The sequence below is a fragment of the Panicum virgatum genome, chromosome 5N (genome assembly GCF_016808335.1).
Source record: "Panicum virgatum strain AP13 chromosome 5N, P.virgatum_v5, whole genome shotgun sequence".
NCBI classification, from domain to species: Eukaryota; Viridiplantae; Streptophyta; class Magnoliopsida; order Poales; family Poaceae; genus Panicum; species Panicum virgatum.
The window spans coordinates 30,129,065-30,145,725 of NC_053149.1; positions in this window are offsets into that span (position 1 = coordinate 30,129,065).

Sequence of the window (16,661 nt, forward strand, 5' to 3'; positions counted from 1 at the left end):
AGCGTCATCCAACAACCGGACGAGTCCTTCCGGGACTACATCAAGAGGTACTTTGCTAACCGTAAAACCATTATGGAGGCTGATGACAGGGAAGTTATCCACCACTTCCACGAAGGCCTCCATAATATCGAACTATGGAGAAAGATGTTTGAGAGCAACCCCAAGACCGTGGGCGACATGATGTTGGTCGTCAACAAGCACGCTGACATGGAAGATGCCGAGCGAGCTCACCGCCGGCACAAGACCAAGAACGACTCCTCCAAGCGTCCCCCTCAGCGGGACAATCGCTCGGAACGCTGACGCGACGATCGCCCACCTCGTCACGGGAAGAAGCACAACCGCGCCGAGTCGTCCAAGAACCAGGACCGCAAGCGTGGCCCCGAGAACACCGTCGCCATTGCCAAAAGGTCTCAGTTCCGCTCCACCCTCAACCAAGTGGACCTGGACCGTGTAACACCCGGTTTATAAAAGGACATAAACCGAGCAATCATATACGTGCCAGGATCAAGTCACACGTATATACAACAGAATGAACAATATATCACAGCACATATCATGTAAAAAGATCTAATAAAGTGAGTACGAATGTTATTTATTACAATAATGACAAATGTCTGATACAGAGTAAGTGGAAGCATAAAACATATACAAAGTCTCTCGGAAGCAGGGCGCCACAGGGACGTCGACTGGGAGACGAACGCCTAGAAGTCCTCATAGTCCTGGTAGCGCTTAGCGAACTCCCTCGCGTTGGCAGGAACTGAGTAGCAATAGAGTGTCCCCAACAGGAAAAAGAGTAGAGTAGGCAAGAGTGAGTACACAACTTGTACTCAACAAGTATAACACAAACTATGAGGCTCTAAGCTTGGCTGACTCAACTGCATTAGCTTTTAAGTCGTGGCAAAATTTTATTAAAGCTAATTACTACGAGTTGATGAATTACCATAAACCCAGTTACATAGTAATTAATCAATATTAATCATGTTACTAATGAGAACCAAACCGAACCAAGCCACCTGGGGAAACCTGCCTCGTCGAAGGAAGATAACCCCACTAATCAAAAGGAGGATCTGGGCCGCTCATGACCGTGAGCACGGCTAGTATACCAGTTTTACACTCTGCAGAGCTTGCACATCTTTACCCACAAGTCATGAGCTACGCTAGTTGTTCATCACACTTCTTTAGGTGAGATGGCTAGCAAACTCACTACGAGGCCTTTACAAAGAATCTCGTTGGTAAGGAGTAACCGCGAGGGTTGGATCGGCGACTATGGAGCAGGTCTAGCGGGCGTCAAGAATACCATAGACGAGGCCACTCAGTATGAGGGCCATAGAGGCTTACCACCCTTGCCCCGCAGGTAAGTTACTCCAAACCAAAAAGACCTAATTATTACGCCAAGACCGTCCCATTCCAGTCTTGTGGTAGCGCTGTTGTCCCAGGTTGTCGCTCTATGAACCGGTCCTTATGGAGAGTGGCCAACCCAGCAGTAAGCACCGTGCTGGCCCCCTAAACCATGTTTGTAACAAAACCATTTTATAACGAGACGTGAGCCACTCAAACGGGCCACTCTCAGAATTAAGTTGCATATACCATTAATCAAATTAATTAAAAAGGACCAAGTGTGTTATAGCGCAGCACCTAGCACAGCTAACTAAAATGCAACCCAAAGGATATATATAAAGGATATAAAGTGGCTAGGAAATCCTTATAGGCATACAGTATTAAAATACAGTATGAAAATGTAATTAAAGTGATAGGTGGTGTTCATGTTATACTTGCCTTCCTCAAACTATTCCTGCTGCTGCTCAAACTAGTCTGAAGATTGCTGCTCCAGGTACTGGTACTGGGGCTCCTCAGATGGATCAACGTCTACTCACGAACACATGGCCAAAAACAATACACAACATAAACATACACATACACGCAAACAATAGCAAAATCTAAGAAATAGTACAACAATACATAAAAACAGCAAACAAAACTAGGCTAGAACTATTCTACGCATTACAACGATCGCGTGGACATAAAGAACGCCTAAAACGGAGCTAAAATGCAAAATCTAGGCCAAAAACAAGATCTAGGGGCTTAATTGTAAGAAAAACAGAGTTTCTGGGGGTTTTCTGCAAAAACCGAGGGTCTAAATGTAAAAACTGAAAAGATCTAGGGGCTAACACGTGAAAAAGCTAGGGGTGGACGGCGGGTTCAAATACTAGAAAGTGCTGGGGCCTAAGTGCTAAAAACTGGTCCTCAGTGTAAATAGTTTTACACTATTATGGACTGCGGGTTGATTTCAAAGAAAGGCGAGGGCTCTTCAGCAAAACTACCGGCCGAAGGGGTATCTTTGAATCAGGGCCGTTGGATCTTGTTCTAGCAGTTTGGATCTAATCGGGGAACGATCTAATCTTGGACGTTCGCTCGAGATCGGAAGGATCAGAAGCAGCACGGGTGCGGGAGGGCGGCGCGGGTCGTCGGAGTTGGAGTTCCCACGGCGGCGCACGTGGAAAACTCGCCAGAGATGGCCGAAATCAGCCATCCGGGGGTCGACTCAACGGGTTTTTGGGTCGGGAGGACTCTATGCATCACGCATGATCCACTGGGAAGTTGTCCGGGTTCGGGGATGATCGGGGTGGCGTGCGCAGTGGTGGGGGCGGTCCTGCTCGGCGGAGCTCGCCGGCGTGGGCTGCAACGACGGCCCGGGGCCCGATTGGTCTCGGTTTTGGGGTCGGGAAGCACGCATGAGACAAGGGCAAGCTACTCACGGGCTCAGAGCGGTCTATAGCAATACGGCAGAGCCTACTCCACGGACCGGCGGCGCAGCTGAGCTACGGCGAGGTCAACTGGGTGCAACAGAAGAAAAGAAAGAGTGGGGAAGGGCACGGTGTGATCATTACCCTCGCATGATGCTGTTACCGGCCGTAGATGTCGACGCGAGGCGGCGCAGGGGCGGAATCGTAGCAGCACAGGCGGAGGTCGATGGGCCTCCGCTGCAGGAATTCCCGGTATGCAGGGGTCGAGTTCGGCGGCCGCACCTCGGGGATACTCCTGGCCTATGGGCGGAGCTTCTCCGGCAGCTTTCTGTGGTGGGGACGTCGGGGAGCGTCAGAAATACGGCGGCGCAGGCTCCTACTCTGACTCCGAGGGTACGGCGGCGTTGGTAGGGTTTGGTGGGCGGCTGTGGAGGGAAGGGCGGAACCCAGGGAGGCTGCGGGGGCATTTATAAGGCGGCAGGGTCGAACTTGGGCAGGTGTGCTGAGCGCGGAGATCACGGCGGTGACTGGGCCGGCCGTTGCGCTAGGTAGCCGGAGGATCCGACAGGCGGGCCCGGGCAATCAGCGAGACAGAGCAGGCTGGAACTGACAGGTGGGACCGGCGGGTCGGGGCAGCGACGCGCGAGCGGGCGAGTGGCTCGCTGGGCCAGGAGAGCAGGTGTTGGGCCGCGCGGGTCGTGCGGGAGGGAAGGGAGGAACGGGCAACGCGGGTGTGGGCCGGCGATAGAGTTGGCCCGCGAAGGAAAAAGAAGAACGAGCCGAGGTGGAGGTTTCTGGGCCGAATGGAGAGGGAGACCGCGGGCTGGGCTCAGGCTGGACTGGGTTTGGGTCTTCCTTTTCTATTTCTAGTTTTCTCTCTTCTTTTTTTTCTTTTACAAACTTCACACTACCTATTTGAATTCAAATTTGAATTTGAATTCAACTCTAGCACTCAAACAAATAAAACAATGCTCCAGCATGAATGCACAAACAAGTTGAACCTAAGATAAATTTTAATTACTTTATGAAGCAAAAATAAATTATAAATGCAAGGCTAAGCAAATTAAATCCTAGAAAATTAAACAAAGCCAATTAAATTTATTATTAAATACTGAAATTTAAATTAGGGTGTTACAAATCCTACCCCTTACAGGAATCTCGTCCCGAGATTCTGGGATGGCTAGCAGAGAGAAACAAGAATAGGTCTTCCGCAGCTCGTCTTTTCGGTGTGGTCACTTCATTGCATTCTGCATGCCTTGTAACTCTTTCTGATGTCTCTAGTATCTTCACTGGATGCTCGGTATAGGTCAGATCCAATCCTTTCAACGGTGCTTGTTCTTCTAGCACTCTTAAGCACCTCCTCAACTCAGATCTGCATAACTCTTCTACCTCGTCTGAGCAATCCTCAAATTCTCCCGTACTATCTGTAGGCCGGGGTGTCACATCCCTACCCCCCTTATAGAAACCGATGTCCTCATCGGTGAATCCTGGAATATCACATCCTCTTCGCGCTATCCTTCTTCTCGACGAACAAGACAGGAGAAACCCAAGGCATGATAAGGTAGAGAGGATAGAGTGGATGGTTTTACCCCCAACGATCTAACTCATTTTATTAATTAATTATCTTTAACTTAAGACTGATTTTCTTTAAACAAAATTTAACTACTAAGCTATTCAACTAACTCCAAAAATCCAAATCAAACATTTTCATAATAACAAGCATTCAAAAGTTCACACTTTAGTCGAGTTTAGCACACGACTCGACTAACACAACGCGTCGCAGAACGTTCTATCGTGCTGAGGTCAGGGTATCCTAGACTGAAAAGGGTTGGTGAGATACTTCAGGGCCAAAGCTACGGAAACTAATTCTATAGAGAAAAATCAAGGTAAGACGAGTAAAATAAAATCTTAGAATTCAAGGAGTATAATAGCAAAATAGTTTCAGCAGACAAGGCTTAGAGAGAAGAAGTCCTAAAACTCGACCAGTTCTATCTAGGCTTTCGTCCTACAGTTGATATAGCTCTGATACCACTCTGTAACACCCGATTTATAAAAGGACATAAACCGAGCAATCATATACGTGCCAGGATCAAGTCACACGTATATACAACAGAATGAACAATATATCACAACACATATCATGTAAAAAAGATATAATAAAGTGAGTACGAATGTTATTTATTACAATAATGACAAATGTCTAATACAGAGTAAGCGAAAGCGTAAAACATATACGAAGTCTCTCGGAAGCAGGGCGCCACAGGGACGTCGATTGGGAGATGAACGCCTAGAAGTCCTCGTAGTCCTGGTAGCGCTGAGCGAGCTCCCTTGTGTCGGCAGGAACTGAGCAGCAGTAGAGTGTCCCCAGAAGAAAAAGAGTAGAGTAGGCAAGAGTGAGTACACAACTTGTACTCAACAAGTATAACACAAAGTATGAGGCTCTAAGGTTGGCTGACTCAACTGCATTAGCTTTTAAGTCTTGGCAAAATTTTATTAAAGCTAATTACTACGAGTTGATGAATTACCATAAACCCAGTTACATAGTAATTAATCAATATTAATCATGTTACTACTGAGAACCAAACCGAACCAAGCCACCCGGGGAAACCTGCCTCATCAAAGGAAGATAACCCCACTAATCAAAAGGAGGATCTGGGCCGCTCATGACCGTGAGCATGGCTAGTATACCAGTTTTACACTCTGCAGAGGTTGCACATCTTTACCCACAAGTCGTGAGCTATGCTAGTTGTTCATCACACTTCCTTAGGTGAGAGGGCTAGCAAACTCACTACAAGGCCTTTACAAAGAATCTTGTTGGTAAGGAGTAACCGCGAGGGTTGGATCGGCGACTATGGAGCAGGTCTAGTGGGCATCAAGAATACCACAAACGAAGCTACTCAGTACGAGGGCCATAGAAGCTTACCACCCATGCCCCGCAGGTAAGTTACTCCAAACCAAAAAGACTTAATTATTACGCCAAGACCGTCTCATTCCAGTCTTGTGGTAGCGCTGTTGTGAGAGGCAGTGGAGGCTTGCTCCTTGGTGTGATGAGTGATTGCCAACACGTGGAGTGGACTAACTGTGTGTAGTCGCGACTCTGTGGAGATTGCACCAGTTCTTGGTCTGTGGTGTGCAGGTACACGGATGGCGCGGTGGCAGCGAGATGGTTTGGACAAGAGCGGGGAGCATGCCGATGCACCATGCGGCGGCGTTGCGGTGTCAGGGAGCTCGACGATCATGCGGAGGTAGGAGACCTTGTAGTGGCGTTGGAGGCCCAACTGGACAACCGTGCGGTAAAGAAGGACCACCCAGATGCTTGGGCCACTGCTGGGCCGTGTGGCGATCCACTCCGTGCGCCAAGGCAGGACGGCGTGGAGTTTGTTGGTAGCTCGGGAAAAACCAACGGCTGGGATGCGTCGACGTCGGCCAAGTCGGAGAGGTTCCGGCGGGAGGTCGGACACGTGGCGACATCAGGCTTGGCGGGTGTGCCGGAAACATCGCGCGGGAAGGTTTCGCGGTTCCTCCAAAACCTCCCCCGAACACGGTTTCGGCAGTTTTCCCAAAACTGCCCCCGTGAAGATTCCAAAAGGACGCGTGGCGACATCAGAGGAATTGCGTCGGGTCGAAGCAAACTTCTCCAAGTCGTCGCAACCGTCGGATGGTCTTCAATGTATCTTTTCCGGTTTTGCCCCTAAGGGCCTTCTAGTTTTATTTCAGCACTTAGGGGTATTGTAGTCTTTCAGAAGAAGGCTTGGAAGGCAAGGAAAGGAGGCAGCAGGGTGTGGGTGGTGGTTGGCTCGAAAAGAGCGTCCTCCTCTCCCTGGATTGTGGTGCTGGACACAAAAACAGAAGACTTGAGCCAGGCGCCCTCCCTCCTCTCCTTCCTGTCTCTCTGAGTTCTTTTGTTCTTCCTCTTTCTTCTTCTCTAGGATTAGAAGGATGGATCTGTGAGACTCATGTACTAAATTTGTGTGGGAAAGGAGGCCCTTCCCTCCTTGTGCCCTCCGGGGATTTGGATTCGTTTTGATCTCATACACTTTGTGCCTTGTTTGTGACGATTTTGATTTCGCTTGTTTGATCATGAAGTATGAGATTTGTGTAGTTCCTTGAGCTCTTTGACGTAATTCTAATTCCTCTTGCCTAGTGCAAAACCTCTGGAAATCACGAGCTCGTTAGGATTGAAGTTCTTGAGCTTTTTGCGTTTCTAGAGAAAACCCTACTTTTTCTCCGATTTCCTTCGATTCCTCTCAATCCGTGAGGAATTTCATGGAGATCTTTTGGGGATGTGTTCTTGAAGTCATCATCTTCATCTCCCCAAAATTTGAGCACCTTTGGACTTGATTTGACCCTTCAATCGTCAAGATTTCCAAAGGTTGCGTGCTGGTAAATGCCTCTGGACTCTGTTTTCCGAGAGCACCGGTTGAACCGACGCTTGGGTCAAGGTCGTTCGATCAACCGGTGACTACAAGGTTCGGTTGCTAGGGTTTTTGGCATCTCTGTTGAATGCACCGGTGCTTTAGCCTTTACAAGCATCGGATCAACCGGCATTAACACTTCGGGTTGCAGTTTTGACCGTTCGACCGGCGTATACAAGTTTCCTTGCGTCGGTTGAACCGGTGCTCAGAACGTTTCTTTTTGTGATCTCTCTGGTCAATTGCACCGACGCTCGGGTTTTGTGGGCATCGGTTTAACCGGTGTACACTACGTCAATTTGCGGCGCCTCTGGACAACTGCACCGCCGTTCGTTGTTGATTTTGTCGGTTTATCCGGCGTCGCTCACCGGTTGAACTGACGCTATTCAAACCAGTGTTAGTATACCGTGCTGGTCTTGTGCTGCTTCTTCACGTTTTGCTTCCGTGCTTGCTCATACTTGTGTTATCGCCATAAATTAACAGGATTAATTTATGGGCCGAAAGCAAGATGGGCTCAAAGCAGAAGACTAAGAAGACTTGTAAATCGGCTCCTGCGTGAGCATCTGGGCCACATGGGCCATGTATCCTTAGATTTAGTTTAAGATTAGAGATAGAGTCCGATCGGGACAAGATTAGTTTAGATTGTTTCCCAAGTCTCCGGACTATAAATATGTATCCTTTGTTATTCGTAAAAGAGAGCGTCATCACGTCTCGCAAACAACAACTCTCGGTGCATCGCCACCCCTAATCCTAGGGTTTCATCCAAGTAAGTGCCATGCTGCCCTGATCGCTTCTTGCGATCAGGGCAGTATTGTTCTTGCTTTTACCTTGGTATTACTCGTACTGAAGCGTTTTTTATGGCGAGTAATACCAGTTATCCTGATGTTCGTAGCATGGCTTTTAGTAGATCTGTTATGCTTCATTGTTTATCATCTACGAATATCATGTTGTCTCTGTGCAGTCACGTTTCAATCTCATGCTAGTTCTTGTCACATAGAATTAGTTGCACAGAGGCAACACCTTGCTTCTTTTATGTCTAGTAGATCTAATCTGTTATGGTTTGCTCTTATCTTAAGAGTTGGCGTAATATCTACTAGGTTAGGCCTTGCAAACGGATTGGATGATCTGGTGGTGTAATAGATGCTTTATCTTAGCCATGATAGGGATTGTTCCGGGAATCGGCTCTTGCTAGTTCTTAGGCCTCTGTTTTGGGTTGTGGTTTAGTTGTCCGTTATGTTCATTAGGCCTAGTCACGTGTAGGATGTTTCGATCTAGCAGTGAAGCTGTTACCATCGTGGATTAGATCAATTAGATTTAATTGAAGCAGTTTTATAGTTATTTGCTTTATTCATCAATATCCGGATAGACATAGATCCAATCTGACACTGGGACTCGATCGGCTCTTTAAAGCCGATGCAAGAGTCGTTCCGGGGAGCCGACCATGGCTCGGACTTACATTTACACGTGTCTTTGTATGCAGGAAACTGTTTGGAGCACGTTCGCACCCTCCTGATCTGGTATAGGTCAGGTGGCATGCCCGGCTTTCCATACATTCTCCGGGCGCATGACAGAATTGCGGGCCGTCGACGAGGGAGCAGTGCCTTCCAGCGCCCCGGCGACCTCCCGGCTATTCGTGTTGCCCGTCGCTGCTCGCCGGTGGGTTTCGACCGACAACACATTCTGGCACACCCGGTGGGACCACTCTCGGCAACAACGTCCACTGCAACAATGATTGGAGCTCAAGATCAAGAACCCGCTCCCAAGCCCGTCACGTATGAAGAGCTCCCTCCTAAACACAAGAAGAAGTATGATGAGATCAAAGCTCTGCTGGAAGCCGATCTCATCGGCTCTTTTGAGAAGACCCGCAACCATGGCATAAGGCGGAAGGGGTTCTCACCAGAAGGCACTCTTGACAATGTAGATCTGTCTGTACCATCTGAAGAGCGCACCAGAGCCCTGCGTCAGGAGATGAACTACATGGTGGCCCATGCGCTTCATCGGCACTCTCAGAGCCTGATGAACGAGCTTGAGTGCATGGTACACCGCGTCATCTAGGAGATAATCAAGAACCAGTACTCTCCATCGGGGCCAGCCCTGGGGAGTCACACAGAGGAAGCTGCACTGCATTCTCGGCCGCAATTGCCATTCACATTTGCGGCTCCAAGACCACAGAGCTCGCCGATCTACGTCGTCCACAAGATCGGCGGTGACCCTGGAGAAGGCCAGTTCCTCACTGAGCCACCCAAGGAGATTCCGCACGGCTACACGTGCGCCTACATTCCTGACAGCGTCAATCCAACACGCTCGATGCAGATGGTGAACCCAGGAGCTTCTGGAGCAGACGTGGAGAAACAAGCGTGGCTGGCAAAGTACGCTACTGGGCCGAGTGCTGAGCCATCGGCCCTAGGAGTTCTTAGCGTGGAGCAGGTCAGTGCGATACTGAGAGACCAGTTCGGCATCCTGCCCAAGAGGAAAGCGATCGGCTATTCTAAGCCGTATCCATGTGATTATGACTTGATCCCGCTGCCACCCAAGTATCGGCTTCCTGAGTTCACTAAGTTCAATGGGTCAGAAGGAGCCAGCTCCATTGAGTATGTGAGCCGATACTTAACGCAGCTTGGGATGATGTCAGTGTCGGATCCGTTGAGGGTCCGGTTCTTCGGCCAATCCCTTATAGGCCCAGCTTTTGGATGGTATGCATCACTGGCTCCGGATTCGATTCGGACCTGGAGGCAGCTTGAAGATCAATTCCATACCCAGTACCACTCGGAGGCTGCTGAAGCTGGAATTGCTGACCTCACCCAAGTCAGGCAGAAGCGAGGAGAGACTGTGTCAGAATACATACAGCGCTTCAGGGAGGTCAAGAACTGATGCTACTCGTCGCGCATCACAGAGAAGGAGGCAGTCGATCTGGGATGCGGCTTTTCAGTTAGAGTTCACATCTCTGGCGCACCTGGTGCAGAAGCTTATAGCATACGAGCATTACCATCCTGAGCTGTACCAGGACAAGTTCAAGCGCCATGTAAACATGGTACAAGCGGAAGAATCTGACGACTCTGGCGAGGAGCAAGAAGTAGCCGTGGCAGAGTGGACTCGGGGGGCAAACCCTGTCCCGTGCAAGTGGGTCAAACAGCAGGGGCTTCTGAAGGGTTTCGACTTCGACGTGACCAAGGCGGAGCAGATATTTGATCTGCTCCTCAAAGAAAAACAGCTGAAGTTCCCAGAGAATCACAAGTTGCCGACGGCCCAAGAGCTGCAGGGAAGACTGTACTGCAAATGGCACCACTCGTTCACTCATTCCACGGGTGAGTGCAAGGAGCTACGTCGTCAGATACAATCGGCTATCGAGCAAGGCCAATTAATCCTGGCTCAACACACGATGAAGGTTGACACCAAGCCCTTCCCGCAAGCTAACGTGGTGGAGCTGTCAGATTTTGGATCCAAGGGCCAGGATTTAGCGTTCCAGATCAACATGGTGGGACCCGTGCGCCGCCATGACCAGCAGAAGAGAGAGGCCGCTTCTGGCAAGCGGCCACAGGACGAAGACAAGCTAGGGCAGCAACATATGACCGAAGAACAGGTGCCTCACATCCGCAATCAACTTCCAGCTTCTAATCGGCTTCTAGAAAAGTACCAGTACCAGTACAAGTTGCAGCGCCGATATGAATCGAAAGAAGACGAGTATGAGCACCGCTCAGGAAGGACATTGGGAAGACGCCAGGCTATACGCGACCACTGGCATTGCCTGTTCTTCAGGTACTGTTGGAATTCCGGCATGAGCCGATTGCCTACTATAGATGATTGCTTGGAGTGCAGGCCTCGAGGACACCAGCAGGACAAGACATCAGTGTTCCGGCGCTTAGGGCCCGGAACACGTCATGATGACCGTATGAAGAGGCCAACCAGGGGCGATTCTGAGCAAGAAGAAGAAGAAGACAGGTACCAGCACCCACGGTGGTGTCCTGACGGGCTTAATCGGTCACAGAAGTGCAGAGTACAGCGCTTGCACAATCTGGAAGAGGCAGAAGCAAAGTACCTCAACGTGCTGAGGAAAGCGCGTCCGGATCTCGCGGAGCAAGTCAGGCGACCGCGAAGGGAGGAGAGACGCCCTCCGAGAAAAGAGTGGCGCCCCAAGCAGACAAAAGCCGATGAGAAGCCATCGGCTGATGTGAACATGGTATTCGTGCTCCCATCGGAGTTTCGGGCACCCCAACCGGAAGAATCGGCTATCGCACAGCTGGATCTGGGCCCACAGCCGATCATCTTCGAGATGCCCAAGGAGAAAAGCTACAAGCACCTGAAGGGATTGTATCTTAAGGGCTTCATCAATGGCAAGCCTGTGAACAGGATGTTGGTCGACACTGGCGCCGCAGTCAACCTGATGCCATACTCTGTGCTGCGCCGATTGGGTCGTTCTTCTGCCGATCTGATCAAGACCAATGTGATGCTTAATGACTTCAATGGACAGCCATCAGAGGCGATGGGGGTCCTAAATGTGGAGCTGAAAGTGGGTCGCAAGACTGTGCCAACATCGTTCTTCATCGTCAACAGCAAGAGTACATACACAGTGCTTTTTGGGAGGGACTGGATTCATGCCAACTGCTGTATCCCTTCCACAATGCATCAGTATCTGGTCCAATGGGATGGCGATGAAGTAGAAGTGGTCCCTGTAGACGATTCCAGCGAAGTCTCGCTTGTAGATATGAATGCCTGGGACGCAGATGGACAAGAGCCGATCTCAGGAATCGCCCTTGAAGACTGTGATCGGATCGAGGCGACAAAAAACGGACTGAGGCTGGTCTTATCCACTGGCCTCACAGAGTAGACGCATCCTGGCATGCTATGGGATGTAATAGAAATAGAGAGGCCGATCCCAGCGATCGGCCCCAAAAAATAGGAAAATCTTGTTTGGGTTCGGAATTGTTACATCATGTACACACGATGGCCTGCTCTGGCAGTTGGCCACTTATCAACTATTGGGTTTCGAATGATAATGGAAGTGTAGAAGCGGCCAGCCCACGTGGTTGGCCAAATAATTTTTCCTATCATCTCCCTGTGTTTGCCGCTGATCTTGTGGATAACGAAGACTCGCTTGCATTCGCAGCTGATTTTTCAGACGACGGCAAACTCAGATACGGGTTCACGTCAGCTGATGACTTGGAAGAGGTTGACATCGGTCCTGGGAAAAAGCCACGGCCGACATTTATCAGCAAGAAGTTGGATCCGGCCTTGCGAGAGGAGATGATTGCACTACTGAAAGAGTACCGGGACTGCTTTGCATGGGACTACACTGAGATGCCCGGTCTGGATAGAAGCATCGTCAAGCATCGACTCCCACTCAAGAAAGGGTTTCGGCCGTTTCAGCAACGAGCACGTCAGATGAAGGCCGAAGTCCTAGAAGAAGTCAAGAAAGAGGTGGAGAAGATGTTGGATGCTGGGTTCATCAGGCCGTGCTGGTATGCAGAATGGATCTCTAGCGTGGTACCAGTACAAAAGAAGGATGGCCGATGCCTGTTGCAGAGACATTGATCAACGCAGCTGCCAGCCACAAGATGATGAGTTTTATGGATGGTAATGCCGGCTACAACCAGATCTCCATGGCCCCAGAAGACGTGAACAAGACTGCGTTCAGAGTACCAGGCGCAATCGGCTTGTTCGAATATTTGGTGATGACCTTTGGACTGAAAAATGCCGGTGCAACGTACCAACGTGCCATGAATTACATTTTTCATGATCTCATCGACAAATTGGTAGAGATTTATATTGATGATGTTGTGGTCAAGTCCAAATCAGCTGGGGGGGCATCTAGAAGATCTACGTCAAGTTCTGGAGCGAACTCGAAGGTTTGGGCTCAAATGAACCCAAAGAAATGTGCCTTTGGAGTATCGGCCGGTCAATTTTTGGGATTCCTGGTGCATGAATGGGGAATCGAGATCGGCCTGAAAAGTCAAGAAGCTGTGAAAACGATGAAGCCACCTACTACAAAGAAAGAGTTACAAAGGCTTATCGGTAAAATTAATTTTGTCAGACGATTTATTTCTAATCTGTCTGGGCGCATTGAACCATTCATGGGTTTAGTAAAGATCAAATCCGATGATGAGTTTCGCTGGGGGGCAGAACAACAGCAAGCTTTCGATGAAATCAAAGAATATTTGTCAAAGCCTCCAGTGTTGGTTCCTCCTCAGCAAGATAGGCCGTTCTACGTGTACCTATCCGTGGGTGACACTTCCATTGCTTCAGTGTTAGTCCAGAAGCACGACGGCCAGGAGAGGGTGGTTTTCTACCTCAGCAGGCGCATGTTAGATGCCGAGACCAGGTATCCTGAAATCGAGAAGCTTTGTCTTTGCTTATACTTTACATGTACAAAGCTTCGCCATATTTTGCTCTCGGCGGAAACAATTGTCATATGCAAATAAGATGTCATAAAGCATATGCTGTCGGCTCCTGTCCTAAAAGGCCGGCTGGGAAAATGGATGTTTGCATTGTCAGAGTTCGATATTCGGTATCAGCCTGCGAAAGCGGTCAAAGGAGAAGCACTGGCGGATCTTGTTGCAGACAGGATCAGCACTGATATCGCTGCATTATTTATTCGTGCTTGGGCTATGTTTTTTGACGGATCGGCTTGTGATGATGGGTGCGGTGTGGGAATTCTGTTGGTCTCGCCTCGTGGAGCGACTTACTCCTTTTCCATCAGAATGACTGCCCCATGCACTAATAATTTGGTGGAATATGAAGCCGTTCGCAAAGGGATGGAACTGCTCCTTGAAGCTGGTGCAGAAGCGGTGGAAATTTTTAGAGATTCAAAGCTAGTGATCTCTCAGCTCACGGAAGAATATAGATGCGAGAGCGAGGCTCTTTTCCCAATATGGATGCAGTGCCGTGAGTTGATGTCGCAATTCAGGTACATCAATTTCCACTGGATACGCAGAACTCTGAACGATGAAGCCAATGATTTGGCACAGATGGCTTCCGGGTACAGGGAAGCAGCCGATGGAGTTGATGTGGAGGTTCAGTTTCTAGAACCCGGAGACTGGAGAGCCGATATCTTCAATTACTTGAAGGATTCGGCTCGGGGGGCACCCAGAAGGATAAGACTCAAGGCCATGAAGTATGTTCTGATAGGGGATGGCATGTTCTACAGGACCTTGGAAGGACTACTACTTAAATGTCTGGGACCTTCAGAATCAAATCGGCTCTTGCATGAGGTTCATGAAGGAGCTTGCGGTACTCATCGATCGGCTCATAAGATGAAGTGGTTAATTAGGCGACCGGGACATTATTGGCCTACCATGCTTGAAGATTGTTTCAAATATTATAAAGGATGTCAGGCATGTCAGAGGTTTGGCAAAATTCAGATAGTGCCAGCATCAGTAATGAAACCTATCATCAAGCCGTGGCCATTCAGAGGTTGGGCCATGGATATGATTGGACAGATCAACCCGTCGTCTAGCAAGGGTCACCAATGGGTTCTAGCTGCTACAGATTATTTCACAAAGTGGGTGGAGGCAGTGCCCATGAGATCAGTAGCGTCAAGAGATGTGATCAGCTTTGTCAAAGAGCACATCATCCACAGATTTGGAATTCCTCAAACTATTACGACCGATGGGGGATCGGTCTTCATATCGGAGGAGTTTAGAAAGTTTGCCGATGACATGGGGATTAAGCTGATCAGATCATCTCCATATTATGCCCAAGCTAATGGATAGGCTGAAGCATCCAACCAGAGCCTCATCAAGCTCATAAAGAGAAAAATCGATGAATATCCTAGGCGCTGGCATGGGGTGTTATCAGAAGCTTTGTGGGCATATCGTATTTCATGTCATGGGTCCACCAAGACGTCGTCGTACCATCTAGTCTACGGCCAAGATGCTGTGTTACCATGGGATATCACGGCTGAATCAAGGCGTGTCGAGTTTCAGAATGATTTATCCGCTGAACAGTATGCAGCCTTGATGAACTATAATGTGGAGGACCTGACAGAACTAAGGCTTTGGTCGCTGGAGAAGATCAAAGAAAATAAGGCTAAAGTTGCTCGTGCGTACAACAAGAAGGTCAGGCCTAAGGATTTCCAGGTTGGAGACTTGGTTTGGGAGGCAGTATTGCCATTGGGGACTAAAGATAAAAAGTTTGGTAAATGGTCTCCAACTTGGCATGGGCCGTACAAGGTTGATCAGGTCTTGCCTGGGAATGCATACATGCTCGAGGAATTGGACGGCGTCAAGTTTCCTGTTGCTGTCAATGGCCAACATCTCAAGAAGTATTTCCCGAGCGTGTGGGAAGACGAGTAACGAAAAGCCGATGAGATCCATCTGGCTGCAGTGTAATAGGCCAACACGTTGAGTTGGCCGCAAAAAAAAATCATGACAGGCCAACACACTGAGTTGGCCAGTAAAAAAAAGAGAAAAGAAAAGAGATAGGCCAACATGTTGAGTTAGCCGGTAAAAATATAGTAAAATACATATGAGGAACGAAACAGCCGATGTGTAACCATCGACTTAAGATGTTTTTAAACAAGTACAAATTTTAGGTTAACAGGCAGTACTAATTGTATCTTGAGCCTATCTACTGGTTCAGGAATTCTTCTATGACATGGATGGCTTCTATACGGATGGCGTCTGCTCGTTCTATGATTGCTTCGTCATCCTTGTCATCGCCTGTTACTATCTGTCGACTCAAGGTGCTTATCTCTGCAAACTCTGCTTGTATCTGCTCGGTTATTTCCTGGGTCTCATGTTCGGAGTTTGCAATGGAAGTTTCTTCGGCCTGGATGAGCTTCTTGGTGGTACGAACCTTTTCTTCGAGTTCTGCCAGTTCTTTCTTCAGGAGGTCGAGTCGCTTCTTGTTGACAGACACGTCAGCTTTGGTATCTAGAGTTGCCTTCTTCTGGTTGAGGGCCTTGTACTTTTGGGTAATGTCAGCTTTCAGAGAAGCTTGAGAGCGACGTGCTTCCATCCGTTGTTGTGCTTTATTCACTTCTATCCGAAAGAATGGAAGGTTGCTGGCTGGCCAAAGCTTGATTTGCAATGGCTCCGGAAGTTGGGTTTCTATTTGCTCGAAGATGTTCTTTATCTTGCTAGAATCATCAACCAGAGTAGTAATCGGAGCAGATAGTAGATCCTTGTTGAGTTGAAGCTGATGTGCGGTGCTAGCCGATTGCTGTAAAGATGATGTTTCTGCTCCGGGGAGAGTCAAACCCATTGATGCCGGGTCAAAGGAAAGCAAACCTGAAATGTCAAAGCCCTATGGACATATCTGGAGTTAGAGCAAGGTGCATTTATAAAGCTATCGGCTGATTCAGAATTGGTTTTATAATGTTACCTGTTCTGAAGAGGTGTTGGGCGATTCAGGAGCAATCGTCCTGTTAGAGCTTGTGTTGACATCGAGAACATCGACCGTGTCGGCTTGTTCTTCGTTTGCATCCATCAGTGCATCAGGAGTTGCAGCTAGCTCATGTTGATCTAGGTTTTCTGCATTGGGGATTTCTTCAGCTGCGTCCTGAAAATAG